General features: G+C 49.4%; 21 non-coding genes and 7 pseudogenes across 21 annotated transcripts; all 28 read left to right on the top strand.

Moving 5' to 3' along the window:
• Window positions 1-104: 104 nt before the first annotated feature.
• On the top strand, window positions 105-223 carry LOC128465448 (5S ribosomal RNA). The gene has a single exon (XR_008345226.1). It is a non-coding gene; the product is annotated as a 5S ribosomal RNA (ribosomal RNA).
• A 216-nt stretch (window positions 224-439) lies between these two features.
• LOC128465047 (5S ribosomal RNA) lies at window positions 440-558 on the top strand. The gene has a single exon (XR_008344845.1). It is a non-coding gene; the product is annotated as a 5S ribosomal RNA (ribosomal RNA).
• A 224-nt stretch (window positions 559-782) lies between these two features.
• On the top strand, window positions 783-901 carry LOC128463420 (5S ribosomal RNA). Its single transcript, XR_008343318.1, has one exon. It is a non-coding gene; the product is annotated as a 5S ribosomal RNA (ribosomal RNA).
• A 209-nt stretch (window positions 902-1,110) lies between these two features.
• LOC128463631 (5S ribosomal RNA) lies at window positions 1,111-1,229 on the top strand. The gene has a single exon (XR_008343515.1). It is a non-coding gene; the product is annotated as a 5S ribosomal RNA (ribosomal RNA).
• A 233-nt stretch (window positions 1,230-1,462) lies between these two features.
• Window positions 1,463-1,581, top strand: LOC128466869 (5S ribosomal RNA). Its single transcript, XR_008345645.1, has one exon. It is a non-coding gene; the product is annotated as a 5S ribosomal RNA (ribosomal RNA).
• A 409-nt stretch (window positions 1,582-1,990) lies between these two features.
• Window positions 1,991-2,109, top strand: LOC128465046 (5S ribosomal RNA). Its single transcript, XR_008344844.1, has one exon. It is a non-coding gene; the product is annotated as a 5S ribosomal RNA (ribosomal RNA).
• Window positions 2,110-2,315: 206 nt separating this feature from the next.
• On the top strand, window positions 2,316-2,434 carry LOC128463419 (5S ribosomal RNA). Its single transcript, XR_008343317.1, has one exon. It is a non-coding gene; the product is annotated as a 5S ribosomal RNA (ribosomal RNA).
• A 227-nt stretch (window positions 2,435-2,661) lies between these two features.
• Window positions 2,662-2,780, top strand: LOC128462905 (5S ribosomal RNA). Its single transcript, XR_008342828.1, has one exon. It is a non-coding gene; the product is annotated as a 5S ribosomal RNA (ribosomal RNA).
• A 218-nt stretch (window positions 2,781-2,998) lies between these two features.
• Window positions 2,999-3,117, top strand: LOC128466868 (5S ribosomal RNA). Its single transcript, XR_008345644.1, has one exon. It is a non-coding gene; the product is annotated as a 5S ribosomal RNA (ribosomal RNA).
• Window positions 3,118-3,305: 188 nt separating this feature from the next.
• Window positions 3,306-3,424, top strand: LOC128464937 (5S ribosomal RNA). The gene has a single exon (XR_008344743.1). It is a non-coding gene; the product is annotated as a 5S ribosomal RNA (ribosomal RNA).
• Window positions 3,425-3,646: 222 nt separating this feature from the next.
• On the top strand, window positions 3,647-3,755 carry LOC128465773 (uncharacterized; annotated as a pseudogene).
• Window positions 3,756-3,940: 185 nt separating this feature from the next.
• LOC128463681 (5S ribosomal RNA) lies at window positions 3,941-4,059 on the top strand. The gene has a single exon (XR_008343563.1). It is a non-coding gene; the product is annotated as a 5S ribosomal RNA (ribosomal RNA).
• Window positions 4,060-4,352: 293 nt separating this feature from the next.
• LOC128466343 (uncharacterized) lies at window positions 4,353-4,461 on the top strand (annotated as a pseudogene).
• Window positions 4,462-4,784: 323 nt separating this feature from the next.
• LOC128466057 (uncharacterized) lies at window positions 4,785-4,893 on the top strand (annotated as a pseudogene).
• Window positions 4,894-5,102: 209 nt separating this feature from the next.
• LOC128464672 (5S ribosomal RNA) lies at window positions 5,103-5,221 on the top strand. Its single transcript, XR_008344493.1, has one exon. It is a non-coding gene; the product is annotated as a 5S ribosomal RNA (ribosomal RNA).
• Window positions 5,222-5,469: 248 nt separating this feature from the next.
• Window positions 5,470-5,588, top strand: LOC128462700 (5S ribosomal RNA). The gene has a single exon (XR_008342635.1). It is a non-coding gene; the product is annotated as a 5S ribosomal RNA (ribosomal RNA).
• A 221-nt stretch (window positions 5,589-5,809) lies between these two features.
• On the top strand, window positions 5,810-5,928 carry LOC128463306 (5S ribosomal RNA). The gene has a single exon (XR_008343208.1). It is a non-coding gene; the product is annotated as a 5S ribosomal RNA (ribosomal RNA).
• A 218-nt stretch (window positions 5,929-6,146) lies between these two features.
• LOC128465571 (uncharacterized) lies at window positions 6,147-6,265 on the top strand (annotated as a pseudogene).
• Window positions 6,266-6,483: 218 nt separating this feature from the next.
• LOC128463800 (5S ribosomal RNA) lies at window positions 6,484-6,602 on the top strand. The gene has a single exon (XR_008343674.1). It is a non-coding gene; the product is annotated as a 5S ribosomal RNA (ribosomal RNA).
• Window positions 6,603-6,835: 233 nt separating this feature from the next.
• On the top strand, window positions 6,836-6,954 carry LOC128464323 (5S ribosomal RNA). Its single transcript, XR_008344165.1, has one exon. It is a non-coding gene; the product is annotated as a 5S ribosomal RNA (ribosomal RNA).
• A 215-nt stretch (window positions 6,955-7,169) lies between these two features.
• Window positions 7,170-7,288, top strand: LOC128465124 (5S ribosomal RNA). Its single transcript, XR_008344919.1, has one exon. It is a non-coding gene; the product is annotated as a 5S ribosomal RNA (ribosomal RNA).
• A 227-nt stretch (window positions 7,289-7,515) lies between these two features.
• Window positions 7,516-7,634, top strand: LOC128464484 (5S ribosomal RNA). Its single transcript, XR_008344316.1, has one exon. It is a non-coding gene; the product is annotated as a 5S ribosomal RNA (ribosomal RNA).
• A 320-nt stretch (window positions 7,635-7,954) lies between these two features.
• On the top strand, window positions 7,955-8,063 carry LOC128465902 (uncharacterized; annotated as a pseudogene).
• Window positions 8,064-8,296: 233 nt separating this feature from the next.
• On the top strand, window positions 8,297-8,415 carry LOC128466849 (5S ribosomal RNA). The gene has a single exon (XR_008345625.1). It is a non-coding gene; the product is annotated as a 5S ribosomal RNA (ribosomal RNA).
• Window positions 8,416-8,696: 281 nt separating this feature from the next.
• Window positions 8,697-8,805, top strand: LOC128466103 (uncharacterized; annotated as a pseudogene).
• Window positions 8,806-9,089: 284 nt separating this feature from the next.
• Window positions 9,090-9,198, top strand: LOC128465709 (uncharacterized; annotated as a pseudogene).
• Window positions 9,199-9,416: 218 nt separating this feature from the next.
• On the top strand, window positions 9,417-9,535 carry LOC128462738 (5S ribosomal RNA). The gene has a single exon (XR_008342671.1). It is a non-coding gene; the product is annotated as a 5S ribosomal RNA (ribosomal RNA).
• Window positions 9,536-9,780: 245 nt separating this feature from the next.
• Window positions 9,781-9,899, top strand: LOC128464758 (5S ribosomal RNA). Its single transcript, XR_008344574.1, has one exon. It is a non-coding gene; the product is annotated as a 5S ribosomal RNA (ribosomal RNA).
• The last annotated feature ends 101 nt before the right edge of the window (window positions 9,900-10,000 follow it).

Genomic DNA, 10,000 nt, shown 5'->3' with positions numbered 1-10,000 from the left:
ACAAGCAGCAGCAGCAGCAGCAGCAGCAGCAGCAGCAGCAGCAGCAGCAGCAGCAGCAGCAGCAGCAGCAACAGAATAAGAGAAGTAAAATAAAAATCTTTCACACCTGCGGCCATACCACCCTGAAAGCGCCCGATCTCGTCTGATCTCGGAAGCTAAGCAGGGTTGGGCCTGGTTAGTACCTGGATGGGAGACCGCCTGGGAATACCAGGTGTTGTAGGCTTTTTCTTTTCTCACAGTCCGGGGAGAGCTTTTTGCCATGTGTTTCTTGCTCATCATCAAAGCTTTAAACCCTTATTTGAACCTTCTCACCTTCTCTGTCCTGTCCCAGGGCTTATAATTATTTCTGTCTGATGACAAGCAGCAGCAGCAGCAGCAGCAGCAGCAGCAGCAGCAGCAGCAGCAACAGAATAAGAGAAGTAAAATAAAAAACTTTCACACCTGCGGCCATAACACCCTGAAAGCGCCCGATCTCGTCTGATCTCGGAAGCTAAGCAGGGTTGGCCCTGGTTAGTACCTGGATGGGAGACCGCCTGGGAATACCAGGTGTTGTAGGCTTTTAATTTTTTCTCACAGTCCGGGGAGAGCTTTTTGCCATGTGTTTCTTGCTCATCATCAAAGCTTTAAACCCTTATTTGAACCTTCTCACCTTCTCTGTCCTGTCCCAGGGCTTATAATTCTTTCTGTCTGACGACAAGCAGCAGCAGCAGCAGCAGCAGCAGCAGCAGCAGCAGCAGCAGCAACAGCAACAGAATAAGAGAAGTAAAATAAAACACTTTCACACCTGCGGCCATACCACCCTGAAAGCGCCCGATCTCATCTGATCTCGGAAGCTAAGCAGGGTTGGGCCTGGTTAGTACCTGGATGGGAGACCGCCTGGTAATACCAGGTGTTGTAGGCTTTTAATTTTTTCTCACAGTCCGGGGAGAGCTTTTTGCCATGTGTTTCTTGCTCATCATCAAAGCTTTAAACCCTTATTTGAACCTTCTCACCTTCTCTGTCCTGTCCCAGGGCTTATAATTCTTTCTGTCTGACGACAAGCAGCAGCAGCAGCAGCAGCAGCAGCAGCAGCAGCAACAGAATAAGAGAAGTAAAATAAAACACTTTCACACCTGCGTCAATACCACCCTGAAAGCGCCCGATCTCGTCTGATCTCGGAAGCTAAGCAGGGTTGGGCCTGGTTAGTACCTGAATGGGAGACCGCCTGGGAATACCAGGTGTTGTAGGCTTTTAATTTTTTCTCACAGTCCGGGGAGAGCTTTTTGCCATGTGTTTCTTGCTCATCATCAAAGCTTTAAACCCTTATTTGAACCTTCTCACCTTCTCTGTCCTGTCCCAGGGCTTATAATTCTTTCTGTCTGACGACGACGACAAGCAGCAGCAGCAGCAGCAGCAGCAGCAGCAGCAGCAGCAGCAGCAGCAGCAGCAGCAGAATAAGAGAAGTACAATAAAACACATTCACACCTGCAGCCATACCACCCTGAAAGCGCCCGATCTCGTCTGATCTCGGAAGCTAAGCAGGGTTGGGCCTGGTTAGTACCTGGATGGGAGACCGCCTGGGAATACCAGGTGTTGTAGTTTTTTAATTTTTTCTCACAGTCCGGGGAGAGCTTTTTGCCATGTGTTTCTTGCTCATCATCAAAGCTTTAAACCCTTATTTGAACCTTCTCACCTTCTCTGTCCTGTCCCAGGGCTTATAATTCTTTCTGTCTGACGACAAGCAGCAGCAGCAGCAACAGAGACCGCCTGGGAATACCAGGTGTTGTAGGCTTTTTCTTTTCTCACAGTCCGGGGAGAGCTTTTTGCCATGTGTTTCTTGCTCATCATCAAAGCTTTAAACCCTTATTTGAACCTTCTCACCTTCTCTGTCCTGTCCCAGGGCTTATAATTATTTCTGTCTGATGACAAGCAGCAGCAGCAGCAGCAGCAGCAGCAGCAGCAGCAGCAGCAGCAGCAACAGAATAAGAGAAGTAAAATAAAAAACTTTCACACCTGCGGCCATAACACCCTGAAAGCGCCCGATCTCGTCTGATCTCGGAAGCTAAGCAGGGTTGGCCCTGGTTAGTACCTGGATGGGAGACCGCCTGGGAATACCAGGTGTTGTAGGCTTTTAATTTTTTCTCACAGTCCGGGGAGAGCTTTTTGCCATGTGTTTCTTGCTCATCATCAAAGCTTTAAACCCTTATTTGAACCTTCTCACCTTCTCTGTCCTGTCCCAGGGCTTATAATTCTTTCTGTCTGACGACAAGCAGCAGCAGCAGCAGCAGCAGCAGCAACAGCAACAGAATAAGAGAAGTAAAATAAAACACTTTCACACCTGCGGCCATACCACCCTGAAAGCGCCCGATCTCATCTGATCTCGGAAGCTAAGCAGGGTTGGGCCTGGTTAGTACCTGGATGGGAGACCGCCTGGTAATACCAGGTGTTGTAGGCTTTTAATTTTTTCTCACAGTCCGGGGAGAGCTTTTTGCCATGTGTTTCTTGCTCATCATCAAAGCTTTAAACCCTTATTTGAACCTTCTCACCTTCTCTGTCCTGTCCCAGGGCTTATAATTCTTTCTGTCTGACGACAAGCAGCAGCAGCAGCAGCAGCAGCAGCAGCAGCAGCAGCAGCAGCAGCAGCAGCAACAGAATAAGAGAAGTAAAATAAAACACTTTCACACCTGCGTCAATACCACCCTGAAAGCGCCCGATCTCGTCTGATCTCGGAAGCTAAGCAGGGTTGGGCCTGGTTAGTACCTGGATGGGAGACCGCCTGGGAATACCAGGTGTTGTAGGCTTTTAATTTTTTCTCACAGTCCGGGGAGAGCTTTTTGCCATGTGTTTCTTGCTCATCATCAAAGCTTTAAACCCTTATTTGAACCTTCTCACCTTCTCTGTCCTGTCCCAGGGCTTATAATTCTTTCTGTCTGACGACGACGACAAGCAGCAGCAGCAGCAGCAGCAGCAGCAGCAGCAGCAGCAGCAGAATAAGAGAAGTACAATAAAACACATTCACACCTGCAGCCATACCACCCTGAAAGCGCCCGATCTCGTCTGATCTCGGAAGCTAAGCAGGGTTGGGCCTGGTTAGTACCTGGATGGGAGACCGCCTGGGAATACCAGGTGTTGTAGTTTTTTAATTTTTTCTCACAGTCCGGGGAGAGCTTTTTGCCATGTGTTTCTTGCTCATCATCAAAGCTTTAAACCCTTATTTGAACCTTCTCACCTTCTCTGTCCTGTCCCAGGGCTTATAATTCTTTCTGTCTGACGACAAGCAGCAGCAGCAGCAACAGAATAAGAGAAGTAAAATAAAAAACTTTCACACCTGCGGCCATACCACCCTGAAAGCGCCTGATGTCGTCTGATCTCGGAAGCTAAGCAGGGTTGGGCCTGGTTAGTACCTGGATGGGAGACCGCCTGGGAATACCAGGTGTTGTAGGCTTTTAATTTTTTCTCACAGTCCGGGGAGAGCTTTTTGCCATGTGTTTCTTGCTCATCATCAAAGCTTTAAACCCTTATTTGAACCTTCTCACCTTCTCTGTCCTGTCCCAGGGCTTATAATTCTTTCTGTCTGACGACAAGCAGCAGCAGCAGCAGCAGCAGCAGCAGCAGCAGCAGCAGCAGCAGCAACAGAATAAGAGAACTAAAATTAAAAAACTTTCACACCTACAGCCATACCACCCTGAAAGCGCCCGATCTCGGAAGCTAAGCAGAGTTGGGCCTGGTTAGTACCTGGATGGGAGACCGCCTGGGAATACCAGGTGTTGTAGGCTTTTAATTTTTTCTCACAGTCCGGGGAGAGCTTTTTGCCATGTGTTTCTTGCTCATCATCAAAGCTTTAAACCCTTATTTGAACCTTCTCACCTTCTCTGTCCTGTCCCAGGGCTTATAATTCTTTCTGTCTGACGACAAGCAGCAGCAGCAACAGAATAAGAGAAGTAAAATAAAACACTTTCACACCTGCGGCCATACCACCCTGAAAGTGCCCGATCTCGTCTGATCTCGGAAGCTAAGCAGGGTTGGGCCTGGTTAGTACCTGGATGGGAGACCGCCTGGGAATACTAGGTGTTGTAGGCTTTTAATTTTTTCTCACAGTCCGGGGAGAGCTTTTTGCCATGTGTTTCTTGCTCATCATCAAAGCTTTAAACCCTTATTTGAACCTTCTCACCTTCTCTGTCCTGTCCCAGGGCTTATAATTCTTTCTGTCTGACGACAAGCAGCAGCAGCAGCAGCAGCAGCAGCAGCAGCAGCAGCAGCAGCAGCAGCAGCAGCAGCAGCAGCAGCAGCAGCAGCAGCAGCAGCAGCAGCAGCAGCAGCAGCAGCAGCAGCAGCAGCAACAGAATAAGAGAAGTAAAATAAAACACTTTCACACCTGCGGCCATACCACCCTGAAAGCGCCTGATCTCGGAAGCTAAGCAGCGTTGGGCCTGGTTAGTACCTGGATGGGAGACCGCCTGGGAATACCAGGTGTTGTAGGCTTTTAATTTTTTCTCACAGTCCGGAGAGAGCTTTTTGCCATGTGTTTCTTGCTCATCATCAAAGCTTTAAACCCTTATTTGAACCTTCTCACCTTCTCTGTCCTGTCCGAGGGCTTATAATTCTTTCTGTCTGACGACAAGCAGCAGCAGCAGCAGCAGCAGCAGCAGCAGCAGCAGCAGCAGCAGCAGCAGCAGCAGCAGCAGCAGCAGCAGCAGCAGCAGCAGCAGCAGCAGCAGCAGCAGCAGCAGCAGCAGCAGCAGCAGCAGCAGCAGCAGCAGCAGCAGCAGCAGCAGAATAAGAGAAGTAAAATAAAACACTTTCACACCTGCGGCCATACCACCCTGAAAGCGCTTGATCTCGGAAGCTAAGCAGGGTTGGGCCTGGTTAGTACCTGGATGGGAGACCACCTGGGAATACCAGGTGTTGTAGGCTTTTAATTTTTTCTCACAGTCCGGGGAGAGCTTTTTGCCATGTCTTTCTTGCTCATCATCAAAGCTTTAAACCCTTATTTGAACCTTCTCACCTTCTCTGTCCTGTCCCAGGGCTTATAATTCTTTCTGTCTGACGACAAGCAGCAGCAGCAGCAGCAGCAGCAGCAGCAGCAGCAACAGAATAAGAGAAGTAAAATAAAACACTTTCACACCTGCAGCCATACCACCCTGAAAGCGCCCGATCTCGTCTCATCTCGGAAGCTAAGCAGGGTTGGGCCTGGTTAGTACCTGGATGGGAGACCGCCTGGGAATACCAGGTGTTGTAGGCTTTTAATTTTTTCTCACAGTCCGGGGAGAGCTTTTTGCCATGTGTTTCTTGCTCATCATCAAAGCTTTAAACCCTTATTTGAACCTTCTCACCTTCTCTGTCCTGTCCCAGGGCTTATAATTCTTTCTGTCTGACGACAAGCAGCAGCAGCAGCAGCAGCAGCAGCAGCAGCAGCAGCAGCAGCAGCAGCAGCAGCAGCAGCAGCAGCAGCAGCAGCAGAATAAGAGAAGTAAAATAAAAAACTTTCACACCTACGGCCATACCACCCTGAAAGCGCCCGATCTCATCTGATCTCGGAAGCTAAGCAGGGTTGGGCCTGGTTAGTACCTGGATGGGAGACCGCCTGGTAATACCAGGTGTTGTAGGCTTTTAATTTTTTCTCACAGTCCGGGGAGAGCTTTTTGCCATGTGTTTCTTGCTCATCATCAAAGCTTTAAACCCTTATTTGGACCTTCTCACCTTCTCTGTCCTGTCCCAGGGCTTATAATTCTTTCTGTCTGACGACAAGCAGCAGCAGCAGCAGCAGCAGCAGCAGCAGCAGCAGCAGCAGCAGCAACAAAATAAGAGAAGTAAAATAAAACACGTTCACACCTGCGGCCATACCACCCTGAAAGCGCCCGATCTCGTCTGATCTCGGAAGCTAAGCAGGGTTGGGCCTAGTTAGTACCTGGATGGGAGACCGCCTGGGAATACCTGGTGTTGTAGGCTTTTAATTTTTTCTCACAGTCCGGGGAGAGCTTTTTGCCATGTGTTTCTTGCTCATCATCAAAGCTTTAAACCCTTATTTGAACCTTCTCACCTTCTCTGTCCTGTCCCAGGGCTTATAATTCTTTCTGTCTGACGACAAGCAGCAGCAGCAGCAGCAGCAGCAGCAGCAGCAGCAGCAGCAGCAACAGAATAAGAGAAGTAAAATAAAAAACTTTCACACCTGCTGCCATACCACCCTGAAAGCCCCCGATCTCGTCTGATCTCGGAAGCTAAGCAGAGTTGGGGCTGGTTAGTACCTGGATGGGAGACCGCCTGGGAATACCAGGTGTTGTAGGCTTTTAATTTTTTCTCACAGTCCGGGGAGAGCTTTTTGCCATGTGTTTCTTGCTCATCATCAAAGCTTTAAACCCTTATTTGAACCTTCTCACCTTCTCTGTCCTGTCCCAGGGCTTATAATTATTTCTGTCTGATGACAAGCAGCAGCAGCAGCAGCAGCAGCAGCAGCAGCAGCAGCAGCAGCAACAGAATAAGAGAAGTAAAATAAAACACTTTCACACCTGCGGCCATACCACCCTGAAAGCGCCTGATCTCGTCTGGTCTCGGAAGCTAAGCAGGGTTGGGCCTGGTTAGTACCTGGATGGGAGACCCCCTGGGAATACCAGGTGTTGTAGGCTTTTAATTTTTTCTCACAGTCCGGGGAGAGCTTTTTGCCATGTGTTTCTTGCTCATCATCAAAGCTTTAAACCCTTATTTGAACCTTCTCACCTTCTCTGTCCTGTCCCAGGGCTTATAATTCTTTCTGTCTGACGACAAGCAGCAGCAGCAGCAGCAGCAGCAGCAGCAGCAGCAGCAGCAGCAGTAGCAGCAGCAGCAACAGAATAAGAGAAGTAAAATAAAACACTTTCACACCTGCAGCCATACCACCCTGAAAGCGCCGGATCTCATCTGATCTCAGAAGCTAAGCAGGGTTGGGTCTGGTTAGTACCTGGATGGGAGACCGCCTGGGAATACCAGGTGTTGTAGGCTTTTAATTTTTTCTCACAGTCCGGGGAGAGCTTTTTGCCATGTGTTTCTTGCTCATCATCAAAGCTTTAAACCCTTATTTGAACCTTCTCACCTTCTCTGTCCTGTCCCAGGGCTTATAATTCTTTCTGTCTGACGACAAGCAGCAGCAGCAGCAGCAGCAGCAGCAGCAGCAGCAGCAGCAACAGAATAAGAGAAGTAAAATAAAACACTCTCACACCTGCGGCCATACCACCCTGAAAGCGCCTGATCTCGTCTGCTCTCGGAAACTAAGCAGGGTTGGGCCTGGTTAGTACCTGGATGGGAGACCGCCTGGGAATACCAGGTGTTGTAGGCTTTTAATTTTTTCTCACAGTCCGGGTAGAGCTTTTTGCCATGTGTTTCTTGCTCATCATCAAAGCTTTAAACCCTTATTTGAACCGTCTCACCTTCTCTGTCCTGTCCCAGGGCTTATAATTCTTTCTGTCTGACGACAAGCAGCAGCAGCAGCAGCAGCAGCAGCAGCAGCAGCAGCAGCAGCAGCAGCAGCAACAGAATAAGAGAAGTAAAATAAAACTCTTTCACACCTGCGGCCATACCACCATGAAAGCGCCCGATCTTGTCTGATCTCGGAAGCTAAGCAGGGTTGGGCCTGGTTAGTACCTGGATGGGAGACCGCCTGGGAATACCAGGTGTTGTAGGCTTTTAATTTTTTCTCACAGTCCGGGGAGAGCTTTTTGCCATGTGTTTCTTGCTCATCATCAAAGCTTTAAACCCTTATTTGAACCTTCTCACCTTCTCTGTCCTGTCCCAGGGCTTATAATTCTTTCTGTCTGACGACGACGACAAGCAGCAGCAGCAGCAGCAGCAGCAGCAGCAGCAGCAGCAGCAGCAGCAGCAGCAGCAGCAGCAGCAGCAGCAGCAGCAGCAGCAGCAGCAGCAGCAGCAGCAGCAGCAGCAGCAGCAGCAGCAGCAGCAGCAGCAGCAGCAGCAGAATAAGAGAAGTAAAATAAAACACTTTCACACCTGCGGCCATACCACCCTGAAAGCGCCTGATCTCGGAAGCTAAGCAGGGTTGGGCCTGGTTAGTACCTGGATGGGAGACCGCCTGGGAATACCAGGTGTTGTAGGCTTTTAATTTTTTCTCACAGTCCCGGGAGAGCTTTTTGCCATGTGTTTCTTGCTCATCATCAAAGCTTTAAACCCTTATTTGAACCTTCTCACCTTCTCTGTCCTGTCCCAGGGCTTATAATTATTTCTGTCTGATGACAAGCAGCAGCAGCAGCAGCAGCAGCAGCAGCAGCAGCAGCAGCAGCAGCAGCAGCAGCAGCAACAGAATAAGAGAAGTAAAATAAAACACTTTCACACCTGTGGCCATACCACCCTGAAAGCGCCCGATCTCATCTGATCTCGGAAGCTAAGCAGGGTTGGGCCTGGTTAGTACCTGGATGGGAGACCGCCTGGGAATACCAGGTGTTGTAGGCTTTTAATTTTTTCTCACAGTCCGGGGAGAGCTTTTTGCCATGTGTTTCTTGCTCATCATCAAAGCTTTAAACCCTTATTTGAACCTTCTCACCTTATCTGCCCTGTCCCAGGGCTTATAATTCTTTCTGTCTGACGACAAGCAGCAGCAGCAGCAGCAGCAGCAGCAACAGCAACAGCAGCAGCAACAGCAACAGCAGCAGCAGCAGCAACAGCAGCAACATCAGCAGCAACAGCAGCAGCAACAGCAACAGAATAAGAGAAGTAGAATAAAACACTTTCACACCTGCGGCCATACCACCCTGAAAGCGCCTGATCTCGGAAGCTAAGCAGGGTTGGGCCTGGTTAGTACCTGGATGGGAGACTGCCTGGGAATACCAGGTGTCGTAGGCTTTTAATTTTTTCTCACAGTCCGGGGAGAGCTTTTTGCCAGGTGTTTCTTGCTCATCATCAAAGCTTTAAACCCTTATTTGAACCTTCTCACCTTCTCTGTCCTGTCCCAGGGCTTATAATTCTTTCTGTCTGACGACGACGACAAGCAGCAGCAGCAGCAGCAGCAGCAGCAGCAGCAGCAGCAGCAGCAGCAGCAGCAGCAGCAGCAGCAGCAGCAGCAGCAGCAGCAGCAGCAGCAGCAGCAGCAGCAACAGAATAAGAGAAGTAAAATAAAACACTTTCACACCTGCGACCGTACCACCCTGAAAGCGCCCGATCTCGGAAGCTAAGCAGGGTTGGGCCTGGTTAGTACCTGGATGGGAGACCGCCTGGGAATACCAGGTGTTGTAGGCTTTTAATTTTTTCTCACAGTCCCGGGAGAGCTTTTTGCCATGTGTTTCTTGCTCATCATCAAAGCTTTAAACCCTTATTTGAACCTTCTCACCTTCTCTGTCCTGTCCCAGGGCTTATAATTATTTCTGTCTGATGACAAGCAGCAGCAGCAGCAGCAGCAGCAGCAGCAGCAGCAGCAGCAGCAACAGAATAAGAGAAGTAAAATAAAACACTTTCACACCTGCGGCCATACCACCCTGAAAGCGCCTGATCTCGTCTGATCTCGGAAGCTAAGCAGGGTTGGGCCTGGTTAGTACCTGGATGGGAGACCGCCTGGGAATACCAGGTGTTGTAGGCTTTTAATTTTTTCTCACAGTCCGGGGAGAGCTTTTTGCCATGTGTTTCTTGCTCATCATCAAAGCTTTAAACCCTTATTTGAACCTTCTCACCTTCTCTGTCCTGTCCCAGGGCTTATAATTCTTTCTGTCTGACGACAAGCAGCAGCAGCAGCAGCAGCAGCAGCAGCAGCAGCAGCAGCAGCAGCAGCAGCAGCAGCAGCAGCAGCAGCAACAGAATAAGAGAAGTAAAATAAAACCCTTTCACACCTGCGGTCATACCACCCTGAAAGCGCCCGATCTTGTCTGATCTCGGAAGCTAAGCAGAGTTGGGCCTGGTTAGTACCTGGATGGGAGACCGCCTGGGAATACCAGGTGTTGTAGGCTTTTAATTTTTTCTCACAGTCCGGGGAGAGCTTTTTGCCATGTGTTTCTTGCTCATCATCAAAGCTTTAAACCCATATTTGAACCTTCTCACCTTCTCTGTC

The sequence above is a fragment of the Spea bombifrons genome, chromosome 9, assembly GCF_027358695.1.
Source record: "Spea bombifrons isolate aSpeBom1 chromosome 9, aSpeBom1.2.pri, whole genome shotgun sequence".
Taxonomy (NCBI): domain Eukaryota; kingdom Metazoa; phylum Chordata; class Amphibia; order Anura; family Pelobatidae; genus Spea; species Spea bombifrons.
This window is presented reverse-complemented; position numbering and strand designations above follow the sequence as displayed.